The sequence below is a fragment of the Lithobates pipiens genome, unplaced genomic scaffold, assembly GCF_037356315.1.
Source record: "Lithobates pipiens isolate NorthernLeopardFrog02 unplaced genomic scaffold, aLitPip1_a1.2 Scaffold_17, whole genome shotgun sequence".
Classification (NCBI taxonomy): domain Eukaryota; kingdom Metazoa; phylum Chordata; class Amphibia; order Anura; family Ranidae; genus Lithobates; species Lithobates pipiens.
Genome location: NW_027507755.1, coordinates 16,951,530 through 16,958,934, shown reverse-complemented (window position 1 = coordinate 16,958,934; position 7,405 = coordinate 16,951,530). Strand labels below are relative to the sequence as shown.

The 7,405-nt window shown below is 45.7% G+C and overlaps 1 pseudogene; it reads right to left on the bottom strand.

The window, feature by feature from the left end:
• Positions 1-476: 476 nt before the first annotated feature.
• On the bottom strand, positions 477-608 carry LOC143986630 (U2 spliceosomal RNA; annotated as a pseudogene).
• Positions 609-7,405: the final 6,797 nt, after the last annotated feature.

Here is a 7,405-nt window from a genome sequence, read left to right as displayed (position 1 = left end):
AAAAGGCCGGGCCCTAGAGGCAGGTGTGAAAAAGCGTGTTAATGGTGACGTGACCTAGGTGCCGAATATCAGAGTGCAAGCACTGTGAACATAAGGCACCCCTGGACTGCCACTCCAGGGGCACATCACCATGGGCTTTTCAACAGAAGCATCCCTGACCCCCAGCCCAGACCACGACAGCCCCCACCCCAGCCAGAAAGGCATGGAGATCCAGGAGCTTAGTGAGACCCTTTACCATCAGGTCACACCCTCGCTCCCATCACTCCTACCTAATTACATTCGGGAAGTACAGGCCGTTCCCCCGGTGGGAGAAAGGGGAACAAACGTTCCCTCCCGAAAAACTGACCGGAGCTAAAGCTGCCACAATCCAAGCCAGAAGGCCAGGGTCCCCTCCCCTGGCTTCGACCAGTGGTTCTCCATCCCCATCAGAAGGCTTCCCTTTCGGCTACGAACCGCTCCGGGTCACCTTTACACCAACAGGCTTTGCATAGCAACCGCCACCCTTGCTCCACCTCGCCGTAGAACAAGGACAGAAGCAATCGCCACCTATTGGTAACTGATAAGAACAGATACTACACTTGATCTTAGCCAAAAGGCAGAGAAGCTCAGGATGTTTTGCGCTGTGTGCTTTTCATCAAGCACCTCAGCGTGCAGGAGGAAGGAACGGTGCCCATGTTTGTCAACTGCTGACGAGGATCCAGATGTTTGAACAACATCATGGGACACCTTGGCCTGCCACCAATGTGCCGTCAGGGACAGGAAGGCATGCTGGGCACTACACGCACTCCACAGGTCAGTGGTCAGGTGCACTGCCTGTCCACCTGCCCTTCCAATCTCCTCCTTGAGCACCCCGACACAAGACCTGTATAAGGCTGGCACCCCAGTTTGGCTGAAGGTCTTATGTGATGGCACACGGTACTGTGGTGCAACAGCCTGCATCAATTGCTTGAAGGGCTCACCTTCCACCATGTTGAAAGGTACTCCTCCAACTGCAATGGCAGTAGTAGGTAGTGGCAGAGGCGGTGGCGCCAATTTTGCTATGAATTGTGCTGCGGGTTCTAGGAGGTAAATCCTGGAACAGCTGGCGACGTGCAAATATCTGCTGTTTGCCAGGCTCTTTACCACCAGCAGTCTTCACTCCCGTTCGCCTCAGCTTTATGGGAGGTGAGCTGAGCTCAGAGGGCGCAGAGACAGAACGTCCCACCTGCTACTCATGTACACAGCTCATAGCTCTCCCTCTCCCAGCAGTACTCTTACTGCTTTTTTGGCCTTGTTTGCTGCTCATTTTTCCTTTAAAAGTTAGAAAAATGTAGACAAAAAAAAAATATGATTTTGATTGCAGCAAACTAACACCAAAATCACCAAATGTACAAAAAAAATATTATACCAACAGAAAATAACAAAATAGTAACTAAATGAAACAAGAAAAAAAAAAAGATCTCTCAAAGATTGCAAAGATATTCGCTCAGATGCACAGACAAATAATTGTGTGATCTGCTCCACTACACTAACTAACCCACAAAGGGAAGTCACATGATCGGGCCTGCCCTGTAGGCCTCAGCAGCAGAAGAAAACCTCTGATTGGTCAACCAAGTCACATGTTGTTTCCGTAGTAACAAAATTTGGACCGGCGAAATGTGAACGCATCTAACGAAAATTCGTATTTCGGATAGGAAATTCTTCAACGGAATTTAGTATTTTGGATAAAAACCAAACTTCCATCAGCATCAACTGTCATATTGAGGTATATTTTTGCCTTTAAATTCATTGTAAAGAACGTTCGTACAAGTTAACGAACCTAACGACAATTTGTATTTCATACGAATTGAAATAGAATTTCGGGCACGAAATACGAAGTACGAATTAATTTTAATACGAACTGTAACGTAACAGAACAAAACTAATTTGGGACTCCAGGACATGTGTTTTATAAAGAGAAAACAAGCTTATTGGTTTTCTCAGAGCTTGGTGGGTCCTGAATTGGGTCCTGGAGCATAGAGGCTTCATAGAGACTTGGGAGAGGTAAAGTCTCCAACCCTGAGTCCCCATTTTGTGAGCAACCAGCTCCCACCTTTTAGCTGCTTCTCTGGAGTGTACCTTCAAAGTATGCCTAAACCATCAACTATACCCTAGCTATTGCACCCCTTCCCCTGCTATGAATACTCACCTTTAAGCAAGTTTGGACCTCCTCCAGTTACAGGTGGTCTGGTATTTTTAGGACAGAGTCAGGGTAGGGAGGCAGGATCTGTGTGCGGCCAGAGCCAATGATAATTTAATAAGTTAATTTGTAGCTTTGTAGACTACATCATCTCCTCGCTTTCTTGTTTAATAGCTGCAGTCTTTATTCAGTTTTTCACTTGGTAACAAGAGAGAAAGACACTACATCACATTGCTGGACAACGGCCCAGTGCGCAGTGAAAAATGTCATGTCTGATCGAATCTGGGCTCCCAGCATGAGTGAATACAAATGACTTAATTTGTGAAGATCACAATGAGTGATGACAAGACTGTTGTACGTCATCATGTACTATATTCCATGAAAAGTCATAGCTCAGCCAAGGTTATTCATAACTAATATTGTACGGGAACTGGGCCAAGATCGCTGGAGACAAAAATAATGTTATATCCCAAAACCGTCAATGAAAATAATGTACTGTTTTAAATGAAAGGAAAACAGAATAAAAACAAATTCCTTTATATTCGAGTTTAGGGGCAAATTATAACTTTCTTTTGTTTTTTGGCTAGACATGGGTATATAGGTGTTTCACTAAGTATGATGAGGCTGTCCTCACTCATATATCCGGAGTAGAGTTGGGTGAACGGTTCGGCACAAGTATCAGTTCGGGTCAAACATTGGCTGTTTGCCCCTAATTTGCAGGGTGTTCACCCCGCCAAATGTTCTGCAGTACAATGTGTTTTGCACAGTGCATTTTGTGCCCTGATTGGGCAAAGCTTTTTTTTTTTTTGCCCAATCAGGGTGCAGTATAAGCTGGCTGTTAAGAAGCTGGGCCGGGAAGACGGCCACAGTGTCCTTAACAACCGATGAGTCATCAGCTGTCAATAGAAAAAAAAAGAGAGACATTGACGGTAAAAAAAAGTAAAAAAAAAAGTAAAAAAAAAAGTAAAAAAAAAACCGTTGTCCCCCCCCCCCCCCAAAATCCATACCAGACCCTTATCCGGCAAGCAGCCTGGAAGGTCAGGAAAGGGGGGGATGAGCGAGCGCCCCCACCCTCCTGAACCATACCAGGCCACATGCCCTCAACATGGGGGGGGTTTGGGTACCTCCCCAACGCCCCTTGTCCCCATGGCCAGGAGGGCCCGCCCTCATGTGAATAAATATCAGGTACATAGTGCTCCTACACATTCACCCAAAAAGTAATAAAAACACAGACATAGTTTTTGACAATTACTTTATTAAATAATAAAAAAATAGTGTTTCACTGATGTAAATTCATTGTCAATCACGACACCTGCCACACCTGAGAAATAAAAAAAATAAAAAGGCTCCCTCCGACATAAAGGCTAGCCACCTACTGCAGGCTAAGCCGTTTGGCAGCTCTTATACAAGTAAGGTAAGACCACCTGGCTATGTCACTTGGTGGCACAGCCCCCTTCTGTTGTCACGGACCAGTGCATGCTGGGTATCACTGCATCTAAGGACACTGTTTTTATTCATTTACATTGGGGAGACACTATTTTCTTATTTTTTTAATAAAAGAATTGTCAAAAACTGTATGTGTGTTTTTATTACTTTTTGACACTTTTCTGGTGAATAGGTAGGGGTACTATGCACTCAATACTCATTCACATATGGGGGGCAGGATCCAGGGGCCCCCTTGTTAAAGGGGACTTCCAGATTCCGATAAGCCGCTTGCCCGCAGACCCCTACAACCACCCACCACGATTGTGGGGGTGAACAAGACAACATGGTGTTTTGGGATTGGAGGGCAGAGCCCCCCTGCGCCAAAGCATCCACACTATGCCAAAACATCCACACATCCATATCCATGTTGAGGGCAGGTAGCATGGTATGGTCCAGGAGGGGGGCTGCCAGACTCTTTGCTCTGGTAAGGGTCTGGCATAGATTTTAAGGGGGGACCCTACACTGTTGTTTACTTTATTGTTCTTTAATTTATAATTTTTGCTGCAGCATGTTCTATATATCATACAGATGCACCACTTTACATGTAGAATAAGGGGACCCCCAGGGACTATATTTAACCACTTTCAGACCGGACCATTTTGCTGGTAAATGACCAGAGGTCTTTTTACACTTTGGCACTGCGCTGCTTTAACTGGTAATTGCGCGGTCATGCAATGTTGTACCCAAACAAAATTTGCGTCCTTTTCTTCCCACAAATAGAGCTTTCTTTTGATGGTATTTGATTGCCTCTGCGATTTTTATTTTTTGCGATATAAACGTAAAAAGACCGCAAATTTTGAAAAAAAAAGATATTTTCTACTTTTTGTTATTAGAAAAATCCAATAAACTCAATTTTAGTCATACATTTAGGCCAAAATGTATTCAGCCACATGTCTTTATTAAAAAAAAAGTCAATAATTGTATATTTATTGGTTTGCGCAAAAGTTGTCACATCTACAAACTAAGGTACGTTTTCTGGAATTTACGCAGCTTTTAGTTTACGACTGCCTATCTCATTTCTTGAGGTGCTAAAATGGCAGGGCAGTACAAAACCCCCCCAAATGACCCCATTTTGGAAAGTAGACCCCCTAAGGAAATTGATAAGAGGCATGTTGAGCCCATTGAATATTTTATTTTTTTGCCTCAAGCGATTGAATAATGACAAAAAAAAAATTTTTTTTTTTTTTTTACACAAAGTTGTCACTAAATGATATATTGCTCACACATGCTATGGGCGTATGTGAAATGACACCCCAAAATAAATTCTGCTGCTTCTCCTGAGTACGGGGATACCACATATGTGGGACTTTTTGGGAGCCTAGCCGCGTACGGGGCCCCGAAAACCAAGCACCGCCTTCAGGCTTTCTAAGGGCGTAAATTTTTGAGTTCACTTCTCACTACCTATTACAGTTTTGAAGGCCATAAAATGCCAAGATGGCACAAAACCCCCACAAATGACCCCATTTTAGAAAGTAGACACCCCAAGCTATTTGCTGAGAGGCATGTTGAGTTCATGGAATATTTTATATTTTGCCACAAGTTGCGGGAAAATTACAAACTTTTTTTTTTTTTTTTTTTTCACAAAGTTGTCACTAAATGATATATTGCTCATGCATGCCATGGGCATATGTGAAATGACACCCCAAAATAAATTCTGCTGCTTCTCCTGAGTACGGGGATACCACATATGTGGGACTTTTTGGGAGCCTAGCCGCGTACGGGGCCCCGAAAACCAAGCACCGCCTTCAGGCTTTCTAAGGGCGTAAATTTTTGAGTTCACTTCTCACTACCTATTACAGTTTTGAAGGCCATAAAATGCCAAGATGGCACAAAACCCCCACAAATGACCCCATTTTAGAAAGTAGACACCCCAAGCTATTTGCTGAGAGGCATGTTGAGTCCATGGAATATTTTATATTTTGCCACAAGTTGCGGGAAAATTACAAACTTTTTTTTTTTTTTTCACAAAGTTGTCACTAAATGATATATTGCTCACGCATGCCATGGGCATATGTGAAATGACACCCCAAAATAAATTCTGCTGCTTCTCCTGAGTACGGGGATACCACATATGTGGGACTTTTTGGGAGCCTAGCCGCGTACGGGGCCCCGAAAACCAAGCACCGCCTTCAGGCTTTCTAAGGGCGTTACAGTTTTGAAGGCCATAAAATGCCAAGATGGCACAAACCCCCCCCAAATGACCCCATTTTGGAAAGTAGACACCCCTAAATTTAGGGGTACACTAGTGAGACTAGGTAATAAATGGTGGGTGCCCTGAAACTATAAAAAAATAACTAACCAACCAGCGTCACCTGTAACAGTTATATGGTGATCACTGGTGAAAGGGTTAACTAGGGGGCAATCAGGGGGCTTTATGCGGTAGTATATGGGGGTCCCTGGCGCTATAAAAAGCTGCAGCGAACCTAAATACCTACCTGCCTAACTAGCGTCACCTGTGACACTAATACAGCGATCAGAAAAACGATCGCTTATTAGGCTGGGTTCACACTGGAGCGATGCGGGAACGCCACGAATGCGCGGCGGGTTCCCGCATCGCATGCCTCTATGCAAACTGCTGGGAGTGTCAGTGAAATGTTACTGACACCCCCAGATCAGTTCGCATATCGCAGTGCGATCTGCAAACTCGGATCGCATGGTGTGAACACCCATGCGATCCGATTCTGCTGCGGGCCAAAAAAAGGGTCCCGTGCGAATTTGCGGCGGGTGCGGCGAATGGCTGAACTCGAATCGCACAGAGATCGGATGTGATTTGCACTGCAGTGCGGTGCGAATCACATCCGTTCTCATAAACCGCTGCAATGTGAACCCAGCCTTAGTGACACTGGCGACGGGGGGTGATCACGGGGTTAAACCTTTATTGGGGGGGTTAGGGGGGTACCTTAGAACTAAAGGGGGATAACCCTAACTGCCCTAACAGTTATTAGTCACAAATGACACCCGCCGGGTGATCAGGGGGTTAAACCTTTATTAGGTAATAAATGGCGGGTGCCCTGAAACTATAAAAAAATAACTAACCAACCAGCGTCACCTGTAACAGTTATATGGTGATCACTGGTGAAAGGGTTAACTAGGGGGCAATCAGGGGGCTTTATGCGGTAGTATATGGGGGTCCCTGGCGCTATAAAAAGCTGCGGTGAACCTAAATACCTACCTGCCTAACTAGCGTCACCTGTGACACTAATACGGCGATCAGAAAAATGATCGCTTATTAGGCTGGGTTCACACTGGAGCGATGCGGAAACGCCGCAAATCCGCGGCGGGTTCCCGCATCGCATGCCTCCCGGCGGCAGTTCACACTGCCCTATGCGAACTGCTGGGAGTGTCAGTGAAATGTTACTGACACCCCCAGATCAGTTCGCATATCGCAGTGCGATCTGCAAACTCGGATCGCATGGTGTGAACACCCATGCGATCCGATTCTGCTGCGGGCCAAAAAAAGGGTCCCGTGCGAATTTGCGGCGGGTGCGGCGGGTGCGGCGGGTGTGGCGGGTGCGGCGGGTGCGGCGAATGGCTGAACTCGAATCGCACAGAGATCGGATGTGATTTGCACTGCAGTGCGGTGCGAATCACATTCGTTCTCATAAACCGCTGCAATGTGAACCCAGCCTTAGTGACACTGGCGACGGGGGGTGATCACGGGGTTAAACCTTTATTGGGGGGGTTAGGGGGGTACATTAGAACTAAAGGGGGCTAACTCTAACTGCCCTAACAGTTATTACAGTCACAAATGACACCAATGCA